The 25,270-nt window shown below is 42.5% G+C and overlaps 1 long non-coding RNA gene across 2 annotated transcripts in view; it reads right to left on the bottom strand.

Moving 5' to 3' along the window:
* Window positions 1-1,915: 1,915 nt before the first annotated feature.
* The window catches only part of LOC111168767 (uncharacterized), a 72,933-nt gene continuing 49,578 nt past the window's right edge, over window positions 1,916-25,270 (bottom strand). For both annotated transcript variants that reach the window (XR_016388097.1, XR_004021789.2), the window contains exons 5-6: window positions 10,725-25,113; window positions 1,916-8,057 (exon numbers count right to left, since the gene is read on the bottom strand). This is a non-coding gene — a long non-coding RNA (uncharacterized LOC111168767). The remainder of the gene's footprint in view (window positions 8,058-10,724; window positions 25,114-25,270) is intronic.

Here is a 25,270-nt window from a genome sequence, read left to right on the forward strand (position 1 = left end):
GCAGATCCTGTGACTTAAAGATACATGTTTATTCCTGTTCAAGGGGCGTGGTTGGTGGGTTTTGGGTAAAGACCTGGCACAGCTCAGGCAACAAAATCCCTCCTTTCCTTGTTACTGTTCTTCATTCTTGAGGGGCGCTGAAGGTCAAAGTTCTGCCTTCTGAAGCCACTTCTCGCTGAATATGGGTGCAGTTTTTCCCTGGATTAGAGGAGTAGAAGTGTTCCTAAGTAGCCGAAAATATGTCTGCTGGTCACCAGGCTGCAGTCCCAGTTGCTCGTACCCTTGTGTTAGTATCATCTGAAGTCTGATGGCTTCAGTCCATTCCCTAAGGAAGTTGACAAGGCAGTGAAGGAGGCGAGGCCCCAAGATGAGCAGGAGGATAACAGCAGTTAGTGGGCCGAGAGGTGGAGGAGACCAGGTTAAACCGGGAGGCTGTGTGTGACCATATTCCAACGCAGCTTGGATCTGGACCTTGTGTGTTATATCTGTGTAGCCTTTGAGCTTGCTCGTAGATCTCTTTAATGTTTACCGCAATCCGACCAGAGTTACTGACATACCTGCAACAGGCTTTATTTGTAACTGCACATACTCCCCTTTTCTCAGCCAGGAGATAATTAAGCACTTACCTGTTGTCAAGAACCACATCTGCTAGTGAGTCTAGGGAAGTACGGAGGCCTTCTAAGGCATTGCCCATATTTTAGATAAGCCCTTAAGGGCCAGCGTTGAGATTTTGTAGAGTGGTTTCATGCTGTGTGAAAAACCTTCACAGGAAGCCACCAGTGTGAGGGCAATCTATACTTCCGCCAGAATGAGATCTATTGCCCTTTTATCTCAGGGTTGGGTGATATCATGAATGGTTATACCTAGGTTCCTGGAACACAGCTGGCCTAGCATGCATTGTGCACAAACTGGGGACTACCTAAACAAGGGTAGCCTAGAGCCCACCCTGGAGAAGGGTAGGAGTTAGGGTTGTTCTTATGGGGCAATTGGTTTACCCTCAGGCCACAAAAGAAGAGGTACCCAGGGGGACTGCATGCCTGGTGCACTTCTGAGGAGTTGAACCACCTCCATAAGTGGCTAGCCCAAGATGGGGTGCCCTTGCAGTGTGGGGAGAGAGGCCCACCTGCACAGCAGGAGTCACTGGGGTATTCTTGACTAGTGGTTTTCCCCCAGGCCTCAGGAGGGCCATATACTAAACACCAGACAACCAGTGTCTTCCCTCCCCAAAGAGTACATTTCCCATCTGGTCCTTGTGTGTATTCATGGAGTCAGTGTGGAGGGCACCAGTAAGAGAAATTTCCATAGAAGTCAACCCCGGGGCACTTAATTGTGGGGCAATGGAAGAAGCACTGGTCAGAGTCCAGATCAGCCACACGGTGTTACTGCAAGTTCCTCCCTTTGGTAGAGGCTGTTGATAGGGGCAGTGGCAGCAAGACTGGTAGACAGATGGCACTGTAGCGTGAGTGCTTTGTACTCCTTAGAGGTGTTAATGCGAGGGGTGAGCTCCAAGCAGGAAAGCTGTGTTAGGGATGACATATGAACTTCAAGAGGGGTAGGATTAACAGACCTGTTAAGCAAGGTGAGAGTGAGGCTGTCATTCTTAGGAGTAAAATGTGATAGCTTTAATCCATAGGCATCACCTTGTGGGTGGGGGTGACAGACCAGCAGTGGGATGGATTTTGTCCACGGGCTGTGATCCTCAAGAAATTTACTACTGCATTGAATTCGCATTCCGCGTGGATAGTTATGAGCCAGAGCAGAGAAGGAAAGGAAGAACAGACAATAATGGCCACTCATGCTGCCACCTGTATTAATATCCCCTATATCCAGCATGGACAGAGATGTTTGCCAGAGGAAGGGGTTTCACAGAACAGCAGAAGCCAAGTAAGACAACAGCAATGACAAGGGCAACTACTCAGCCTGTCTGTCCCATTATTTATTGGTAAGTTCGTCCTTTTGAAAAGTAACTTAAGGTCTGTGACAGGTTCACAGGTATATTGAATGGGTGCCCCAGTAACTTCCTCAGGCACAGGTCTTATGCCCTGTAATTGTAAGGCAGAATGAGTGGTCACTGTTACTAGATAAGGTCCTATCCGCTTGGGGTCTAACTGGTCTTGTGGATTTCCAGCCTTCCAGGTTTTCAAATAAAACCCAATCCCCAGGGGAGAAAGGATGTAAAACCATGTCAGAAAGGGAAGGCAGCTCTGGATTCCTGCAGGCATGTAAAATCTTTGATTACTTCCCCTCCCTGTAAGGTATATTTCCATCGGTCCATAGCCCTAAGATTCGTCTTGGAGCTGGGTCCTTCAGGAATGGGCCTCCCATACATAAGCTCCTAAGGATTCAACCTGAGCTTTCCTTTAGGGGCTACTTGCATTCTCAAAAGTGCTACAGGGAGAAGCAAGATCCAGGGTTGATGAGTGTCTTGACAAAGTTTGGTTAAGTTTCTTTTGAGGATTTGATTTGTTCTACTTTTCCTAGGGACTGTGGTCTCCAAGTGGAGTATAAACCCCATGTAATTCCTAGAGCTCAAACTCCCTTAGTAATTTGGGAAAGGCAGGCCCACTGTCACTCTGGATGGACTTACGGAGCCCAAACCGAGGGATTATTTCCTTAAGTAGGGTCTTAGAGACCTCCAAGGCAGTCTCAGTTTGGGGGTGGGGGGAATGCCTCCATTCACCGGGAGGTGTCACTAAAACCCAGCAAATGTCTAAAAGTTCCTTGGGCCCAGGGCATGACTGTAAAATCACTTTGCCAGTCTTGACCTGGATATGTGCCTCTAAACTGGGTGGGGGGGGGTCACTCCATTGACCTTGGGGTTGGGGCAGGGGAGTGTTGGGCTTATTCCAGAGGCAGATAGGGCAAGCTTCAACCACCTGTTTAAGGAGATTATGGACATTGGGAGTAGTCATGCATTTGATGAACCACTGATATAGGGCCTCCTGCCTGTAATGTGTGCTCTGGTGAGCTTGCCTGGTGGCCTGCAGGGTAACAGCTGATGGGAGGAACTGCTGCCCATGACCATTAACCATCCATCCCAGATATTCTGGGCTTTTAAAATAGCCCCACCTCAAAGCCTTTTCCCTTTCTTCTGGGGTACATATGGGAGTGTAGGAGTTAAGGTGTGGGTGAGCTGGTAGGAGTGGCATTTGAAGTCCGTCCCCATCCTCTGCTACTTGTTTAGCTGCCATGTCTGCTCTTAGCTCTTTTTTTTTCGCTTCTCCCTTTAGTTGGCCTCTGCAGTGAGTAACTGCTACCTCCTTTGGCAGGAGTATAGTGTCCAGCAGCTGCATAATTTCCCTCCATTCTTTTTTTTCATTGGCGTATAATTGCTTTACAATGTTGTGCTGGCTTCTGCTATACAATGATGTGAATCATCTATATGTATACATATATCCCCTTCCTCTTGGACCTCCCAATCCTGCACTTCTAGGTCATCACAGAGACCCGAGCTGAGCTTCCTGTGCTTTATAGCAGGTTCACACTAGCTATTTTACAGGTAGTGTATCCTGTCAATCCTAATCTCCCAATTCATCCCACCCTCCTCTTCCCCCTCCATGTCCACATTATCCATTCTCTACGTCTGTGTCTCTATTCCTACCACGGAAATAGGTTCATCTGTACCCTTTTGCTAGATCCCACACACACGCGTTAATATACGGTATTTGTTTTTGTCTTTCTGACTTACTTCACTCTGTATGACAGATTCTAGGTCCATCTGCCTCACTACAAATAACTCAATTTCGTTCCATTTTATGGCTGAGTAATATTCCATTGTAGATATATACCAAATCTTCTTTATCCATTCATCTGCTGTTGGACATTCAGGTTGTTTCCATGTGCCGGCTGTTGTAAATAGTGCTGCAATGAACACTGGGGTACACGTGTCCTTTTGATTACGGTCTTCTCAGTATATATGCCCACTAGTGGGATTGCTAGGTCATATAGTAGTTCTATTTTTAGTTTTTTAAGGAACCTCCATACTCTTTCTCCATAGTGGTGGTCTCAATTTACATTCCCACCAACAGTGCAGGAGGCTTCCCTTTTCTCCACACCCTCTCCAGCATTTACTGTGTAGATTTTTTGATGATGGCCATTTTGACCGGTGTGAGGTGATATCTCATTGTAGTTTTGATTTGCATTTCTCTAATGATTAGTGATGTTGAGTACCTTTTCATGTGCCTCTTGGTCGCCTGTATGTCTTCTTTAGTGAAATGTCTATTTAGATCTTCCACCCATTTTTTGATTGGGTTGTTTTTTTGATATTGAGCTGCATGAGCTGTTTGTATACTTTGGAGATTAATCCCTGGTCGGTTGCTTCATTTGCCCATATTTTCTCCCATTCTGAGGGCTGTTTTTTGTTTTGTTTATAATTTCCTTTGCTGTGCAAAAGCTTTGAAGTTTAATTAGGTAACCCACTTGTATTTGTTTTTATTTTCATTACTCTAGGCGGTGGGTCAAAAAAGATTTTGCTGTGGTTTATGTCAAAGAGTGTTCTTCCTATGTTTTCCTCTAAGAGTTTGATAGTGTCTGCCCTTACATTTAGGTCTCTAATCCATTTTGAGTTTATTTTTGTGTATGGTGTTAGGGAGTGTTCTAATTTCATTCTTTTCCATGTAGCTATCTAGTTTTCCCAACACCACTTATTGAAGAGGCTGTCTTTTCTCCATTGTATATTCTTGCCTCCTTTGTCATAGATTAGGTGACCATAGGTGCTTGGGTTTATCTCTGGGCTTTCTCTCCTATACCACTGATCTATATTTCTGTTTTTGTGCCAGTACCATACTGTCTTCACTACTGTAGCTCTGTAGTACAGTCTGAAGTCAGGGAGCCTGATTCCTCCAGCTCCGTTTTTCTTTCTCAAGATTGCTCTGGCTATTCGGGGTCTTTTGTGTTTCCATACAAATTATAAAAATTTTTGTTCTAATTTGGTGAAGAATGCCATTGGTAATTTAATAGGGATTGCACTGAATCTGTAGATTGCTTTTGGTAGTCATTTCCACAGTACTGATTCTTCCAATCCAAGAACATGGTGTATCTGTCCATCTGTTTATGTCATCTTTGATTTCTTTCATCAGTGTCTTATGGTTTTCTACATGCAGGTCTTTGGCCTCCTTAGGTAGGTTTATTCCTAGGTATTTTATTCTTTTTGTTGCAGTGGTAAATGGGACTGTTTCCTTAATTTCTCTTTCTGATCTTTTGTTCTTAGTGCATAGGAATGCAAGAGATTTCTGTGCATTAATTTTGTATCCTGCAACTTTACCAAATTCATTAGTTTTCTGGTAGCCTCTTTAGGATTCTCTATAGTATAGTACCATGTTATCTGCAAACAGTGACAGTTTTACTTCTTTTCCAATTTGGATTCCTCTTATTTCTTTTCTCTGATTGCCGTGGCTAGGACTTTTGAATATGAGTGGCGAGAGTGGACATCCTTGTCTTGTAGCTGACTGTAGTGGAAATGCTTTCACTTTTTTACCTTTGAGAATGATGTTTGCTGTGGGTTTATCATATATGGCCTTTATTATGTTGAGGTAGGTTCCCTCTATGCCCACTTTCTGGAGAATTTTTATCATAAACGGGTATTGAATTTTGTCAGAAGCTTTTTCTGCATGTATTGAATCTATTGAGATGATCATACGGTTTTTATTCTTTAATGTGTTAATATGGTGTATCACATTGATTTGTGTATATTGAAGAATGCTTGCATCTCTGGGATAAATCCCACTTGACCATGGTGTATGATCCTTTTAATGTGCTGTTGGATTCTGTTTGCTAGTATTTTGTTGAGGATTTTTGTGTCTACGTTCATCAGTGATATTGCTGTAATTTTCTTTATGATATCTTTGGTGTTGGTATGAGGGTGATGGTGGCCTAGTAGAACGAGTTTGGGAATGTTCCTCCCTCTGCAATTTTTTGGAAGAGTTTGAGAAGGATAGGTGTTACCTCTTCTCTAAATGTTTGATAGAATTCACCTGTGAAGCCATCTGGTCCTGGACTTTTGTTTGTTGGAAGATTTTTAATTACACTTTCAATTTTATTACTTGTGATTTGTCTGTTTATATTTTCTATTTCTTCCTGGCTCTGTCTTAGAAAGTTGTACCTTTCTAAGAATTCGTCCATTTTTTCCAGGTTGTCCATTTTATTGGCATATAGTTCCTTGTAGTAGTCTCTTATGATCCTTGTATTTCTGCCGTGTCTGTTGTAACTTCTCCTTTTTCATTTCTAATTTTATTCATTTGAGTCCTCTCCCCTTTCCTTCTTGATGAGTCTGGCTAATGGTTTATCAATTTTGTTTACCTTCCTAAAGAACCAACTTTTAGTTTTTTTGACCTTTGCTATTATTTTCTTCCTTTCTGTTTCATTTATTTCTGCTCTGATCTTTATGATTTCTTTCCTTCTACTGACTGGTTGCTTTAGGTATAAGGTTAGGTTGTTTGAGATTTTTCTTGTTTCTTGAGGTGAGACTAAATTGCTATAAACTTCCCTCCTAGAACTGCTTTTGCTGTGTCCTATAGGTTTTGGGTTGTCATACTTTGTCATCTATTTCTATGTATTTTTTATTTCCTCTTTGATTTCTTGAGTGATCTCTTGGTTATTTAGCAGTGCAGTGTTTAGCCTCCATGTGTGTGTTTTTAATTTTTTTCCTGTAATTGATTTCTAATCTCATAGTGTTGTGGTTGGAAAATATACTTGATACATTTTCAGTTTTCCTAAATTTACCAAGGCTTGATTTGTGACCCAAGATGTGATCTATCCTGGAGAACATTCCGTGAGCCCTTGAGAAAAAAGTGTATTTCCACTTTTGGGTGGAAGGTCCTGTAAATATCAATTAAATCTATCTGGCCTGTTGTGTCATTTAAAGCTTGTGTTTCCTTATTTTCTGTATGGATGATCTATTAGTGTAAGTGGGGTGTTAAAAGTCCCCCACTATTATTGTGGTACTGTCAATTTCCCCTTTTATGGCTATAAGCACTTGCCTTATGTATGGAGGTGCTCCTATGTTGGATGCATAAATATAATTGCTTTAGATTGATCCCTTGAGCATTATGTAGTGTCCTTCCTTATCTCTTGTAACTGTCTTTATTTTAAAATCTCTTTCATCTGATATGAGTACTGCTACTCCAGCTTTCTTGTGATTTCAATTTGCATGGCATATCTCTTTCCATCCCCTCAACTTTCAGTCTGCATGTGTCCCTAGGTGTGAGGTGAGTTTCTTGTAGACAACATATATATGGGTCTTGTTTTTGTATCCATTCAGCCAGTCTGTGTCTTTTGGTTGGAGCATTTAATCCATTTACATTTAAGGTAATTATTGATATGTATGTTCGTATTACCATTTTCTTAATTGTTTTGGATTTTTGTGGGTCTTTTTCTTTTGTGTTTCCTGCCTAGAGATGATCCTTTAGCATTTGTTGTAAAGCTGGTTTGGTGGTGGTGAATTCTCATAGCTTTTGCTTGTCTGTAAAGGTTTTGATTTCTCCGTCAAATCTGGATGAGAGCCTTGCTGGGTAGAGAGATCTTGGTTGTACGTTTTTCCCTTTCATGGCTTTAAATACATCCTGCCACTCTCTCTGGCCTGCAGAGTTTCTGCTGAGAAATCAGCTGATAACCTTATGGGAATTCCCTTGTATGTTATTTTTTCTTTGAATTTAATTTTTGTTAGTTTGTTCTTTAGTTCTTCTAGGTCTTTGTTAAAGACCTTGATCTGTGCCTCCATTCTATTTCTGAGATTTTGGATCATCTTTACTATCATTACTCTGAATTCTTTTTCAGGTAGGTTACCTTGCTCCTTCATCTGTAACATAGTTTGTTGTCTCTTTTTTTGATGGGTGGGACTGTGTTCCTGTTTTTTCGGCCTGAGGCTTCCAGTACTGGAGTTTGCAGGCAGTTGGGTAGAGCTGGGTCTTGGTGCTGAGATGAGGACCCTCTGGGAGACCTCACTCTGATTAATATTCCCTGGGGTCTGAGGTTCTCTGGTAGTCAAGCAGTTTGGACTCTGTGCTCTTACCACAGCAGCTCAGGCCCGACTTCCGGCCTGGGAACCAAGATCTCACAAGCTGCACAGCAAAAGAAAAGAAAAAAAAGTGCAGTACAATAACAAAGAATAAAAAATATAATTGAAACAACTACAACTAGGCAAAACAGAACCACAACATAAAAAAAAAAAAAGGGGGGGGGAACAAGCCCAAAGGAGCAGAATAACAAAGTATAGAGATTAAAATATAATTAGAAAAATAAAGATTAAAATATAATTAGAAAAATAAAAAATTAGAAAAAATATAAATGAATCAACAAGAAGGTGAAACAACCACAACCTGAAAGAAGAAAAAAAAACAAAAATGCCAGACAAGGCCTTGGCTGTGGAGGCAGAGTTTAGACAGGGAGTGGAACCTAGGCAGCAGTGGGCTTTAGTGGGGGCAGCAGGGCCTAGGCTCAGGTCCTTGTAGCTGGAAAAAGCCTTGGGGGTGGGACCTAGGCTTAGAACCTGCACAGCAGGGAAAAGCAGCATGGCCTGAGGGGTGCCTTGCACTGTGGAGTTTGGAGGTAAAGGGGTGTGTGGGCAAGGTTGGAGGGGATCTTAGGGTGCTGTATGTAGAGTTAGGGTGCTGGGTGTAGGGGTGGGGCTTAGGCTTTGTGCAGCAGGAAGGAGACTCTGAGGGTGCAGCATTAGTCCTGGGTGCCCAAGAGGGCAGGGGAAGCACTCGTTGCTCCCTTCCATTCCTCTGCTCTCCTGAGGGTCTCCCCTGTCACTGCTGAACCCCTAATGTGGGTGGGCCCCAGTGGGTGTAGAAACTCCTTCCCTTCCCCAGCTGCCTCTCAGAGGCACCTGTCCCCTCAGTCTGGTCTTTACTTTTGCTCCCCCTTCCCTCCCTCCTACTCCCTCAAGACCCACATGGCTGAAGGGGGGCCTTGGTGGGCAGAGGGTCAGGCCTGGGATCTCAGCAGGCTCCCTGGGGCCCAAGTGGGTCAGGGAAATGCTGGCTGTGCTCCCTTCTGATCCTCTGCCCTCCCAACAGTCCCCCTGCAGGCATGGGAGCCCCTCCCCTACCCCAGCTGCCTCTCAGGGGTGCTGGTTCTGCTCCCCACCACCTCTCCCCCTTCCTCCCCACAAATCCTAAGCAGTCACTTAGGACATCCTAAGGGGTTTTCTGGACATCCGAGGGGGTTTTTTCCTTCAGTCCCTGGCTGACTCCTTGAACCCTATTCTAATTTACGGGTTTCTTTGCAGCCTATTGAATGCCCTGAAGTATCAAGTCCCTGAAATGTGTGAGGTGCTGCTGACCGTTTTCCTCTTAATGGTTCCACCCCTAGAGTCCATGTCAGGAATGGCCTGGATTCAAGTCTGGTATAGAGTGTGTCCTGCATTATTTTGATTGGTCTTACCAGCTTCCTCCTTTGCATTAGTTATAATCAGTGCCTTTTCTTCCCCAGAGACTAAGATGTTCAGGAGGGTTTGGACACCCACCCAAGTGGGGAAAGGAGTGTGGAATATTCCTCAGACTAAATTGGGCAGGGAGGCCAAATGCCCATTTGGCATGTGTCCAGTTCTCCATTTGCTCAGCTACAAGGACCCAAGGACTTTGGACCATTTGGGGGTCCTTTTCTTCTTTTCCCATTTCCCAGCAGGCAAAGTGATTTTCCTGAAACCTGGCAGAAACAACATTTGTAATCTGCAGTGGACAGTAGTGGGGAGAGACCTGTCCAACAGAGACATGTACCCTGCCCCGGGATGGCAAATTGGGATACAACAGACCAACACAAAGGATGTGCTCTTGGGTTTTTGATTACATCCTGAAGGTGGGAATGCATCAGGGGTTCTGGGGGCTGTGAGCATTCACAGTTGCCTACTTTCATTTGCTTCAGTCAGCAGGATGCCTAGTGCTCATCTACCCTGCTCTGTGACAGACTTATCCTTTCATGGAAGTCTTCCAGTGGTAAGTGCCCTTTAAAAATGCTCAACGTGTGCCCACATTTGCAGCAAGGGTTTTCAAGAGCATTAGGACAGAGACTGAAGCTTCAATCGTATCAAGAACAGACTAGGACTTACAACACACACGGAAAACAGAGATGTTCTTACCATGTGGTGGTCTCTCGTCCAGTCTAGTCCCCTGTTGGGGAACCAGGTCAACGAGACAGCCAATTGTTCAATCTCACTCACTAGTAGAGGACTGGCTATATTTAGACAACTATGTAGTTGTATGGATCCCAAGGAGGGGTCCATACAACTTAATGTGGCAAAAAAAAGCAGGGTACACATTCAATGTAATCCCTCCAATATTCAAACTGCATTTCTCATGGAAATGGAACAAACAATCCTACCACTTGTATGGAACAACAAAGAACCCTGAATAGCCTAAGTGAGCCTAAGAAAGAAAAACACAGCTGGAAGCATCTCCCTCCGTGACTTCATACTACACTATGAAGCTACAGTAACTAAAACAGTGTAGTTCTGGCACAAGAACAGGTGTATGGGCCAGAGGAACCGAAACCCATCTGTATGTCGTCAGTTAATTCATGACAAAGGAGCCAAGAACACAAGACAGGGAAAGGACAGTCCCCTCAATAAATGGTGCCAAGAAAGCTCTACACCAAACATCAAAGAACACCAGACACTGTCAACACCACACACAAAAACTAATCTCTGCTGGGTCCTCTGAAAATGGACCCCCCCCCCCCTTAGCAGTAAAGCATACACAGGAGGTTTCTCCCCCCCTTTTCCTCACCTTTTACTCCCACGGTGGTGCCTCCTGGCAGTTCCTGAAGACATCTGGTTCCTGCCTGCATGGACTCAACAGTGTTGTCCCAATGCTGAAACCATGGCGGATCCTGAAGAGACTGAACTTCAATCAGCAGCATGAGAAGCCACGTTCCTTCGAGAAGCCACGTTCCTTCACGAGCCAAGTTCATCAGTGGAGCACATATGCACCTCAAGGATCAGCAAGGTGGGCGTACCACCTCCTGGCTGGCCAACTGGGAAGTGCAGGCCACAACCTCTCAGTTCAGTGGAGCCCATGCTCCAAGCTGGCAAGCCTGCAGAAACCACTAAATTTGGAAATTCAAACTGAAATGGAGCCAAATATCCCATGACTTCTCCAAAAAGAGTTACAGAATAATTGGAAACCATATGCAATCAAAAGAATGTAGACACAACCAAATTCACTCAAAATTGTCCACAAATTTAAAATGGAAAACTATAAAAACTGTAGATGAAAACACAGAAGCAAATCTACATTACCTTGGATTTGGTGACGGATTTTAACACAAAACCTCAAAAGCCTATCCACAAAAGAAATAAATGAACATGGACTTTAAAAACTTTAAAAATTTAAAACATTAAACTCCATGAAATACCTTATTCAGAAAACCAAAAGACATGCCACAAACTGAAAGAAAAATTATTTGCAAAATGATAAAAGATTTGTACTCAAATTACATCAAGAAATCTAGAACAAACCTCCTTAAAACTGGGTGAAGATTAGAACAGACACCTGGCCAAAGAAGATTATACAGACAGTAAATAAGCATACAAGAATATGCCCAACCTCATATACCATTAGGGAATTACAAATGAAAACAAAGAGATAGCACTGCACACCTATTAGAATTAATAAACTCCAAAAAAAAGCCACTACTGATTGATGGGAGGTGAACAGGAACTCTCCTTTACTGCTGGTGAAATGCGTATACAGCTACTTTAAAAGATATTTTGGAAGTTTTTTCCAAAGCTAAATGAGACTCACCTGAGGATCCAACATCCTGCCTCCAGTATTTAGACAACTGCTTTTCAGAACTATGTCCAAACGCAAACAAGGATGTAATTAAGCACAGCACTTCTACTCATAATGGCTATAAACTTAAAGAAACCAGGATGTTCTTCAGTAGAAGAATGCATAAGCAAACTGGGGTACCTCCATTTCAAGGGGAGCAGAATATGCCACCCCAATATGCCTCTTGGCATAAGGATTATTTTAAGCTGATTATTTTTTGTTTTTTTTTAAAAGAAGACAACATGAGAATCTCTGAAAACCAAGATTGCCCTTTTGTGAGGGATATATATATATTTATAAGGGAAATCTCCATTTGAAAGGTTATCTCCCTTTCCATTACAAGGAATGGAAGGATGACTAAATCTCAAGAAACTCTACCAATGGAGAAAGCTACTACTTAAATCTGCATAACACCCATACCCTTCCTTTCTTTTGTCTTTAGATGAAGATGGTATTTAAGGTGATGGCTTGGGCCATTTCAGGGCGTTACTCAGTGTTCCTGAGTATCTCCCTTGCATATAGGAGGTACATATGTTATTAAACTTCTGATTTTTTGTCTCCAGTTCATCTGCCTTTCATTTTTTATGGGGGGTAAGGAGGGGACCTCAATGAAGAACAAAGAAGGGTAGAGGAAAAATTATTTTTCCTTCCATATATGCAATGGTATAGCAAAGGAGTGAACCATCAACCCATGCAAAAAACAGATGAACCTTACATGTATATTGCTAAGCAGAAGAATCCAGTCTGAAGTGCTAAACACTGTATGACCCCATTTATGACATTCGGAAACAGGTAAAACAGAGACGGTAAACAGGTTATGGGTGGGGGATTGAAATATTCCATATAATACTTCAGTGATGAATACCTGCCACTATGCATTTGTCTAAACCCAGAAACTTTTACAGCCCAACAAATAAATCATAATGTATTCAATTTTAGTTATTTAGCATATGGGAGTGCCACAGGATGCATTACAGAATTTAACAAAAACTGATTTAGTAATGTGTGAGAAAACCTCACTGTTGGTAGTGGGACAAAAGGTGCTGACCTTAGTAATTCTGGAAGTAAATGGAATCTCTAGACTAAATGCAAAATGTACTGTACCCAAACAGTGGACTCAAAGTTCTTTCCCTGCAGGCAGGAGCTAAGAATGTTGAAGCCACTGTATCTGTAATCTGGAATGGAACAAGCAATGAATTCAAAAAATGACAGATGGTGGAAGCCAGGTTTCTCACCATTGGAATAGGAAGCTACAGATAAGCAAAGGGAGAAGGTTACAATATCCATGTAATAATGGATCAGGGTGATGACATCTATATAAATTCATCTTTAGTTTAACATGGATACAGACAGTTCCACATAGAAATCTTTATAATTAGGTGTATATGCACAGGTTGGAATACATGCATATATATTTCAGTGCATTATCAGCTGAGTACATTTAGCTTTCAAATGTAAGCTTTTAATACCATCCTCTAATTAAAGGAATCAGGGCTCTTTGAAGAAATGGCTGCTACTAGGACTCAGTAAATATATGAGCCAGGACAATCTTAAAGTATCAAAGTAAAGAAGTACCAGCAGGGGGTTGGGGGCTGGGGGGATGGACGACTCACAAGATGTTTTCATTTGACATAATTCCATGAGACAGTGGAGAAAGCTCTCAACAGTCAAAGCAAGAATTAACTAAGCACCCAAATACTGTACTGTACTGCTGAATTATAACCACAAGCGTAAAATAACTATTCAGGTGTCCACACTAGTAAACTGACTACAAACACTTTATGAACTGTGTTGAACAGAAATGTCCTATGCAGAAGAATTCCAAATAACTGATGTAGACACACAGCCATCCATCCATCGAGAAGGGTAACCCTAACCCTCTTCTGAAGTGTGGGTTCTTCCTAAATAAGATACACAGTATGGACATGGGAAAAATAACTTCACAGCAGGGAAAACTGACAAACAGGACCTCAGCCACGTGACCAAAGTTAACATGAATGGTGATAAGTTGCCTTGAGAGCCTGTTCCTTTGACCTAAAATGATGAGAACGCACTTGACCTCTGTGATTTGCTTCCTCAAAACCCATAAACCCAGTCTAATCATGACAGAAAAACACCACGTAAATCCGAACATGGGACAGTCTACAAAATACCTGACCAGTCCTCCTCCACAAAGAGAAACAAGGAGAGTCTGAGAAACTGTCAAAGGCCAGAAGAACCTAGACAGACATGATGACTACATGTCATGTGGTGCCCTGGATGGGATCTGGGACAGAAAAAGGAAAAACAAAGGGAACTAGAATAAAATATGGACTTCAATTAATATATAAAAAGGTATCAATATGTGTTCATTCATTCTGACAATTCTGTAGGAAGCTAGAAGGAAGGAAAAATTAAAAGTCATAAGAGAAAGCTATTGTATCAAACTGGAAATGTAGAGGAAATGGGTGATTTTGTAATAAAAACACATTAATAAATGCCCCTAAAATAAGGCAAATACAAACAGACCAATTAGCCACCCAGGGACCCCTTTCCCCTGCTGGTTCTCCTCTCATTACTCTGGGGTTTCCCTCTTCTAGACAGGGAAGGAACAAGAACAGAGATGCCCAGCAGCTCCCCTAAGATCTGACCCCAGTCAGTGTTTCCACCTCTGCCCACCATGACCCCCCAAATGAGGACACCCTGCCAAAGGGAGCCTCAGGGATTATTGGTTCTGATGTGTCAGCAAGGAATTTTTTGATTCCAAGGGGCTGGACACACTTACTGATAGGAAATAAGTTAATAAATTTAATAAATTTCTTAATGATAGGAAGAAAATAATATACTTGCAAGAGGCAGTTATAGGAGTGGTTTTGAGCCTGGTGAGACAAGCTCACACTCTCACAGTATGACCTGGTCCCTTTCTCTTACTAAGTGACTTTGTGGTGGCCCCATCCATAGGCACAGTCTCTCTCTCTGCATCAGGAGCCTTCAGCAACTCCAGGCTAACACCCACTCATGTCCATCCTACTGGGAAGGGTCTCTCCTTCTTTAGGTTCCATGAAAAGTCATGGCTTTAAATACCTTTGCTCTGGCTTGGGTCATGGTCTCATGCTTGAACCCACCAGAGCGCCAAGAGGATGGCACATGGGATTGGCTAGAGGTGGATCATATGCCCATCTTCAAGGGGGGGTGGTGGAACATGGGATCAATCCTCTGCAAATGTGTGGACCGGAAGCAGGCAAGATGTAATTCCCAAAAGCTGAGATGTTGAGAATAGATGCTGGGCTGGGGAAAGCAGCAGATACCACGTTACTGACAGCCTACTGCATAGCTGTGTATCTGAAGCCCAAGGAAGGACGGGATTCACTTAGGGTCAGAGGCTGTGGCCACTCATCCAATCCTGCCCTCCCAGTTTGGCAAGAAGCTCTTCCACTTGCTGAAAAAGCAACTTTGTTGCTGGTGGTAAACTCAAGGTTCCTGGTTTGGGCATCCGGTCCTCACATTTTAAAGACTGGCCAAGAATAGCCTGTGTGCCCTCAAAAGGCACACAGACCTCATTCCTGGCCCTGGGGGGTGGGAGCCATGCCTACCCCTTGGCCACATTACTCACTCACCCACAAGGAACAAATTTGCTCATTTTCCAGTCTCTTCTCTCTATGAAGAGCAGAGACCAACTACTTGCTCATTTTCCAGTCTCTTCTCTCTATGAAGAGCAGAGACCAACTACTAGAGTTGCAGATAAATTCTTATTCAATGAAACAGAGGGAGTCTCATGGATTATTTTATACCATGATAACACAGTTGGTGTCTTTCCAGAGACCACAGGGTATGGGCCAGGGATGTATGTATCTCCCCAAGGCCATATGGCCACAACATGAAACTGCCTGTTAGGAGGCCCAGATGCTTCCATACCTTTGATTCTCAATGAACATGAATGTCAATCTTTGTTACAACCAGAAGGTCAAAGAATTTCAGGGCCACAGTCTGTTCATTATTGTCATGACCAGGGCCAAGCTCAACATTTGGAGGGTTATTACTTGTCTTGGCAGGCTAAGAGGCTGTAAGGGAAAAGACATTTGTCTCAATGACATGGATGTTGGGAATTGAAACATCCCAAGGAACTGTCTAGGCTGCCCAGGTTGTTGTTCAATTACCCAGCAGCACAATCAGTAATTGGCCACAGGGGGCTTGAGGGGCCAAGGCTGACCTGAGCTGGAAGACCATGGATGTCTGCCTGGATGCTCAGAGGCCAAGGGCTGTTCTGAGACCTGTTTCTACACCCATGCAGATGGAACAAAGGACACATCCAGTCCCAGGAGGGCCCCACCAGACCTCGACCTCAAGAAGGCAGCACCTGGGGGCTGGCAGCTCAATGCACCCACTCCTATATAAAACCCACACGTCGGGGCTTCCCTGGTGGCGCAGTGGTTGGGAATCCGCCCGCTGATGCAGGGGACATGGGTTCAAGCCCTGGTCTGGGAATATCCCACATGCCGCGGAGCAACTGAGCCTGTGCGCCACAACTACCAAGCCTGCGTTCTAGAGCCCGTGTGCCACAACTACTGAGCCTGTGTGCCACAACTACTGAAGCCCATGTGCCTAGAGCCCATGCTCCACAACAAGAGAAGCCACCACAATGAGAAGCCCGCGCACCGCAACAAAGAGTAGGCCCCGCTCGCTGCAACTAGAGAAAGCCCGTGTGCAGCATCGAAGACCCAACACAGCCAAAGGAAAAAAAAAATCCACACGTGTCTACTGAGTACCCTGCATGTCAGGGCTCTGCTGGGCGTGGGGCTGCCCTGACAGAGTGGGGCCTGCATCACCCTTCCCAGGTGGGAGCGTGGAGGGAAACCCTGCATGACCTCTGAGACCCTAAGAACACGGCTGAGGTTGAGTTCAGTTTGGAACAGTGAGTGGCCAGAGCAGACATTTCATTCATCTTCTATCAGAGCCCAGAACAGGAGAAGGAGAAAAGCAGTGTCCTAGCTCAACCCTGACCCCTAATCCTGACACTGATCCTAACCCTAAACTCTGACCCTGACCCTAAACCCTGACCTAACATTAGCTCTAGCCTATACCCTAAACCTGTACCTTACCCCAACCCATATTCATACCCATATCCTACCTGTACCCTAATTCTAACCCATACCCAACACCCATACTCCAACACAGAACCCTAAGACCAAAGACCCTGAGACCAAAACCATAAACCTTAACCAATAAACAAAACCATAACCATAATCAAACCATAATGCTTATTAATTAACCATATGCATCAATAAGTCATAACCATAAAAATTAGATCGCAACAGCAAACATAAACCATAACCCAACTTGGCCCCCACACCAGTCTCAGCCCTAATGCTAACCCTCCAAACCACTAACACCAAGCCAAATGAATAAAAATCACACAAATACATCATAAAAAAGAAAACAGCAGTATACCTTATAAATAGGAATGTAAGAATCCTCCACAAAATAAGAGCAACATGAAACCAACTGAACATGAAATGGATGATGCCACAAGCAAATGTCTCTACACCAGAAAGGTCAGGTTGTTCAACATTAAAACTAAGCAATGTATTAAACCACAATAAAGGTGTGAAGTAAAAACACATGATCATATCAATTATTACAGAAAGAGCTATAATCAAAATCCAGTGCTATTTCATGATACAAACAAGAAAGTAGGAATAAAAGGAAATTTGTTCAATATGGAAAAGAGTAGTATACAAAGCCACAGGAAACATCATGCTCAAGTTAAAGATTTATTCTTGAAATCAGAAACAAGGCCAGGAAGCTGGCCTTCACCACTGTTACTCAATAGTGTACTAGAGGTTCTACTCAGTCTTGAGGAAACAAATAAGAGGCACCCACGTGTCAATGGAAAAATTAAAACTGTGTCTATGCACGGAACACAGACTACATCATCTTATAAATAAAACTTCCTTTATTAACAAAAAATTATTTGAGCTAGTCAACTAATTCAGCAAAATTACAGGAAAACTATCAGGCTCAGAGTCTGACGTGGCTGACTGTAGGGAGCTCTGCAACCCATTGGTACCGAACCACTCCCCTCAAAAATGATCCAATTGAGGTTCAAACTGACAGGCTCCTGGATTAGAACTCACCTTTAAATGGTAGCAATAAAAAAAGCTTGGTGGGGAGTTGACCTAAACCCAATCCTAACTTGCAAAAGAAGGAAAGCTGAAGTTGAAGGTTTGAGGCCATCAATCTTGTGACATATCTTACATGAAAAACATTAGCAAACTAGACAAGAAAAGGATTACTGACCAAAACTGAAGGAAAACGGCTAACGGGACTTATGTGAGATTGATTCATTATAAGGAACTGGCTGACTGGCTCATGCAACTGCAGAGGCTAACTAACAAATCTGAAGATCTGTAAGAACGGGCAATCTAGGATTGGTTCAAGAGGGCGGAGTAGAAGGACGTGCTCTCACTCCCTCTTGCGAGAGCACTGGAATCACAACTAACTGCTGAACAGTCATCGACAGGAAGACACTGGAACTCACCAGAAAAGATACCCCACATCCAAAGACAAAGGAGAAGCCACAATGAGACGGCAGGAGGGGCGCAATCACAATCAAATCAAATCCCATAACTGCTGGGTGGGTGACTCACAAACTGGAGAACACTTATACCACGGAAGTCCACCCACTGGAGGGACGGTTCTGAGCCCCACGTCAGGCTTCCCAACCTGGGGGTCTGGCAACGGGAGGAATTCCTAGAGAATCAGACTTTGAAGGCTAGCAGGATTTGATTGCAGGACTTCGACAGGACTGGGGGAAGCAGAGACTCCACTCTTGGAGGGCACACACAAAGTAGTGTGCGCACTGGGACCCAGGGGAAGGAGCAGTGACCCCGTAGGAGACTAAACAGGACCTACCTGCTAGTGTTGGGGGGTCTCCTGCAGAGGCAGGGGGTGGCTGTGGCTCACCGTGAGGACAAGGACACTGGCAGCAGAAGTTCTGGGAAGTACTCTTTGGTATGAGTCCTCCCAGAGTCTGCCATTAGCCCCACCAAAGACCATGGTAAGGCTCCAGTGTTGGGTCACCTCAGGCCAAACAGCCAACAGAGAGGGAACCCAGCCACACCCATCAGCAGACAAGTGGATTAAAGTTATACTGAGCTCTGCCCACCAAAGTAACACTCAGCTCTACCTACCACCAGTCTCTCCCATCAGGAACGTGCACAAGCCCCTTAGATAGCCTCATCCACCAGAGGGCAGACAGCAGAAGCAAGAAGAACTACAATCCTGAAGCCTGTGGACCAAAAACCACATTCACGGAAAGACAGACAAGACGAAAAGGCAGAGGGCTATACACCAGATGAAGGAACAAGATAAAACCCGAGAAAAACTAAATGAAGTGGAGATAGGCAAACTTCCAGAAAAAGAATTCAGAATAATGATAGTGGGCTTCCCTGGTGGCGCAGTGGTTGAGAGTCTGCCTGCCAATGCAGGCGACATGGGTTCGTGCCCCGGTTGGGCAAGATCCCACATGCCGCGGAGTGGCTGGGCCTGTAAGCCACGGCTGCTGAGCCTGCACATCCAGAGCCTGTGCTCTGCAACGGGAGAGGCCACAACAGTGAGAGGCCCGCGTACCGCAAAAAAAAAAAAAAAAAAGAAAGAATAATGATAGTGAAGACCTGCGTACCAAAAGAAAAAGAAAGAAAGAATAATGATAGTGAAGATGATCCAGGACCTCGGAAAAAGAACGGAGGCCAAGATCGAGAAGATGCAAGAAGTGTTTAACAAAGATCTAAGAATTAAAGAACAAACAAACAGAGATGAACAACACAGTAACTGAAATGAAAAATACACTAGAAGGAATCAATAGCAGAATAACTGAGGCAGAAGAACAGATAAGTGACCTGGAACACAGAATGGTGGAATTCACTGCTGCAGAACAGAATAAAGAAAAAAGAATGAAAAGAAATGAAGACAGCTTAAGAGACCTCTGGGACATTAAATGCAACAATATTTGCGTTATAGGGGTCCCTATAGGGAAGGAGAAGAGAGAGAGAAAGGACCTGAAAAATATTTGAAGAGATTATAGTCGAAAACTTCCCTAACATGGGAAAGGAAATAGTTAATCAAGTCCAGGAAGTGGACAGTCCCAGGCAGGATAAACCCAAGGAGAAACACGCAGAGACACAGAGTAATCAAATTGGCAACAATTAAAGACAAACAAAAATTAATGAAAGCAGCAAGGGAAAAACGACAAATAACATAGAAGGGAACTTCCATAAGGTTAACAGCTGATGTCTTAGCAGAAATGCTACAAGCCAGAAGAGAGTGGCATGACATATGTAAAGTGATGAAAGGGAAGAACCTACAACCAAGATTACTCTACCCAGCAAGGATCTCATTCAGATTTGATGGAGAAATCAAAAGCTTTACAGACAAGCAAAAGCTAAGGGAATTCACCACCACCAAACCGGCTCTAAAACAAATGCTAGAGGAACTTCTCTAAGTTGGAAACACAAGAGATGAAAAGGACCTACAAAAACAAACCCATGACAATTAAGAAAATGGTACCAGGAACATACATATCGATAATTACCTTAAACGTGAATGGATTAAATGCTCCAACCAAAAGACACAGGCTTGCTGAATGGATACAAAAACAAGACCCATATATATGTTGTCCACAACAGACTCACTTCAGACCTAGGGACACAGTCAGACTGAAAGTGAGGGGATGGAAAAAGATATTCCACGCAAATGGAAATCAAAAGAAAGGTGGAGTAGCAATACTCATATCAGATAAAATAGACTTTAAAATAAAGAATGTTACAAGAGACAAGGAAGGACACTACATAATGATCAAGGGATCAATCCAAGAAGATATAACAGTTATAAATATATATGCACCCAACATAGGAGAACCTCAATACATAGGGCAACAGCTAACAGCTATAAAAGGGGAAATCGACAGTAACATAATAACAGTGGGGGACTTTTAACACCTCACTTACACCAATGGACAGATCATCCAAACAGAAAATTAATAAGGAAACACAAGCTTTAAATGACACAATAGACCAGATTGATTTAATGGATATTTATAGGACACCCCATCCAAAAACAGCAGGTTACACTTTTTTCTCAAGTGCACACAGAACATTCTCCAGGATAGGTCACATCTTGGGTCACAAATCAAACCTCAGTAAATTTAAGAAAACTGAAATCATATCAAGCATCTTTTCTGACCACAACTCTATGAGATTAGAAATTAATTACAGGGAGAAAAAAGTAAAATACACAAGTATGTGCAGGCTAAACAATACGTTACTAAATGACCAGGAGATCACTGAAGAAATCAGAGGATATCAAAAGATACCTAGAGACAAATGACAATGAAAACATGAGGATCCAAAACCTATAGGATGCAGCAAAAGCAGTTCTAAGAGGGAATTTTATAGCAATACAAGCCTACCTTAAGAAATAAGAAAAATTTCAAATAAACAATCTAAACTTACACCTAAAGGAACTAGAGAAAGAAGAACAAACAAAACCCAAAGTTAGCAGAAGGAAAGAAATCATAAAGATCAGAGAAGAAATAAATGAAATAGAAAAAGAAAACAAAAGCAAAGATGAATAAAACTAAAAGCTGGTTCTTTGAGAAAATAAACAAAATTGATAAACCATTAGCCAGCCTCATCAAGAAAAAGAGGGAGAGGACTCAAATCAATCATATTAGAAATGAAAAAGGAGAAGTTACAACAGACACTGCAGAAATACAAAGCATCCTAAGAGACTACTACAAGCAACTCTATGCCAATAAAATGGACAACCTGGAAGAAATGGACAAATTCTTAGAAAAGTATAACCTTCCAAGACTGAACCAGGAAGAAATAGGGAATATGAAGAGGCAAATCACTAGTAATGAAATTGAAACTGTGATTAAAAATCTTCCAACAGGGCTTCCCTGGTGGCACAGTGGTTGAGAGTCCACCTGCCGATGCAGGGGAAACGGGTTCGTGTCCCGGTCCGGGAAGATCCCACATGCCGTGGAGCGGCTGGGCCGTGAGCCATGGCCGCTTAGCCTGTGTGTCTGGAGCCTGTGCTCCGCAACGGGAGAGGCCCATGTACCGCAAAAAAAAAAAAAAAAAAAAAAATTCTTCCAACAAACAAAAGTCCAGGACCAGATGGCTTCACAGGTGAATTCTATCAAACATTTAGAGATGAGCTAACACCCATCCTTCTCAAACTCTTTCAAAAAAACTGCAGAGGAAGTAACACTCCCAATCTCATTCTCTGAGGCCACCATTACCCTGATACCAAAACCAGACAAAGATGCTGCAAAAAAAAGAAAATTACAGACCAATATCACTGGTGAATACAGATGCAAAAATCCTGAACAAGATACTAGCAAACAGAATCCAACAACACATTAAAAGGATCATACACCATGATCAAGTGGGATTTATCCCAGGGATGCAAGGATTCTTCAATACACGCAAATCAATGTGATACACCATATTAACAAATTGAAGAAGAAAAACCATATGATCCTCTCAATAGATGCAGAAAAAGCTTTTGACAAAATTCAACACCCATTTATGATAAAAACTCTCCAGAAAGTGGGCATAGAGGGAACCTACCTCAACATAATAAAGGCCATATATGACAAACCCACAGCAAACATCATTCTCAATGGTGAAAAACTGAAAGCATTTCCTCTAAGATCAGGAACAAGACAAGGATGTCCACTCTCACCACTATTATTCAACATAGTTTTGAAAGTCCTAGCCACGGCAATCAGAGAAGAAAAATAAATAAAAGGAATACAAACTGGAAAAGAAGAAGTAAAACTGTCACTGTTTGCAGATGACATGATACTATACATAGAGAATCCTAAAGATGCCACCAGAAAACTATTAGAGCTAATCAATGAATTTGGTAAAGTTGCAGGATACAAAATTAATGCACAGAAATCTCTTGCATTGCTATACACTAATGATGAAAAATCTGAAAGAGAAATTAAGGTGAATTCTATCAAACACTCCCATTTACCACTGCAACAAAAAGAATAAAATATCTAGGAAAAAACCTACCTAGGGAGACAAAAGACCTCTATGCAGAAAACTCTAAGACAGTGATGAAAGAAATTAAAGATGATACAAACAGATGGAGAGATATACCATGTTCTTGGATTGGAAGAATCAATATTGTGAAAATGACTATACTACCCAAAGCAATCTACAGATTGAATGCAATCCCTATCAAACTACCAACGGAATTTTTTTTTTTTTTTTGGCAGTACACAGGCCTCTCACCATCGTGGCCTCTCCCGTTGCAGAGCGCAGGCTCAGCGGCCATGGCTCACGGGCCCAGCTGCTCTGCGGCATGTGGGATCCTCCCAGACTGGGGCACGAATCTGTGTCCCCTGCATCGGCAGGCGGACTCTCAACCACTACGCCACCAGGGAAGCCCCAACCAATGGCATTTTTTACAGAACTAGAACAAAAAATCTTAAAATTTGTATGGAGACACAAAAGACCCCAAATAGCCAAAGCGGTCTTGAGGGAAAAAAACCAGAGCTGGAGGGATCAGACTCCCTGACTTCAGACTATACTACAAAGCTACAGTAATTAAGACAACATGGTACTGGCACAAAAACAGAAATACAGATCAGTGGAACAGGATAGAAAGCCCAGAGATAAAACCATGCACCTATGGTCAACTAATCTATGACAAAGGAGGCAAGGATATACAATGGGGAAAAGACAGCCTCCTCAATAAGTGGTGCTGGGAAAACTGGACAGCTACATGTAAAAGAATGAAGTTAGAACACCCCCCCAACACCATACACAAAAATAACCTCAAAATGGATTAGAGACCTAAATGTAAGACTGGACACTATAAAACTCTTAGAGGAAAACATAGGGAGAACACTCTTTGACATAAATCACAGCAAGATATTCTTTGATCCACCTCCTGGAGTAATGGAAATAAAAACAAAAATAAACAAATGGGACCTAATGAAACTTAAAAGCTTCTGCAAAGCAAAGGAAACTACAAACAAGACGAAAAGACAACCCTCAGAATGGGAAAAAATATTTGCAAATGAATCGTCGGACAAAGGATTAATCTCCAAAATATATAAACAGCTCATGCAGCTCAATATTAAAAAAACAAATAACCCAATCTAAAAATGGGCAGAAGACCTAAATAGACATTTCTCCTAAGAGGACATACAGATGGCCAAGAAGCACATGAAAAGCTGCTCAATATCACTAATTATTAGAGAAATGCAAATCAAAACTACAATGAGGTATCACCTCACACCAGTTAGAATGGGCATCATCAGAAAATGTACAAACAACAAATGCTGGAGAGGGTGTGGAGAAAAGGGAACCCTCTTGCACTGCTGGTGGGAATGTAAATTGCTACAGCCACTATGGAGAACAGCATGGAGGTTCCTTAAAAAACTAAAAATAGAATTACCATATGACCCTGCAATCCCACTACTGGGCATGTACTCAGAGAAAACCATAATTCAAAAAGACACATGCACCCCAATGTTCATTGCAGCACTGTTTACAATAGCCAGGTCATGGAAGCAACCTAAATGTCCATCGACAGACGAATGGATAAAGGAAGATGTGGTACATATATACGATGGAATATTACTCAGCCATAAAAAGGAACGAAATTGGGTCATTTGTAGAGACGTGAATGAATCTAGAGACTGTCATACAGAGTGAAGTAAGAGTCAGAAAGAGAAAAACAAATATCGCATACTAACGCATATATGTGGAACCTAGAAAAATGGTACGGATGAACCGGTTTGCAGGGCAGAAATTGAGACACAGATGTAGAGAACAAACTTATGGACACCAAGGTGGAAAGCAGCAGCAGGTGGTGGTGGTGGTGTGATGAATTGGGAGATTGGGATTGACATGTATACACTGATGTGTATAAAATGGATGACTAATAAGAACCTGCTGTATAAAAAAATAAATATAATTCAAAAAAAGAAACGTATCAATTCATGAAAATCTATCTTATATGTATACACTAGCAATAATCTGAAAAAAATTATGAAAAGAATTCCATTTTAAATGTCAACATTAATATTTAGGAATATATTTAATCAAGATACAAGACTTGTTTTTATGTATGTAGAGTTGTCAGTATGTTCAAAATTATTGGAAAGTAAATTACTTTTCAAAACACCATGTCAGTACCATGCCGGAAAAGCAGAGAAAACATCAAACTTCATATAGAGGCCAGCCTTACCCAGATCCAGTTCACCCAAAGTCCACACGTAATTTAGAGGCACTGTGGGAAGATTATATTAGGAGCCACTTTCTTCCGTGTTGTGGATGACCTGGATGTGGTAGAAAGAGTTGGGTTTTTGAATTCCAATTTTACACATCATTCCACCAACAAATTACTAGAAATAATGCATTCAGTAAAGTAACAAAATCAATACACAAAAATCAGTTGCATTTCTAAACACTAACAATGAACCATCAGAAAGAGAA

The sequence above is a fragment of the Delphinapterus leucas genome, chromosome 16 (genome assembly GCF_059928025.1).
Source record: "Delphinapterus leucas isolate spDelLeu-1000000601 "Yukka" chromosome 16, BTC_Dleu_Yukka2, whole genome shotgun sequence".
NCBI lineage: Eukaryota > Metazoa > Chordata > Mammalia > Artiodactyla > Monodontidae > Delphinapterus > Delphinapterus leucas.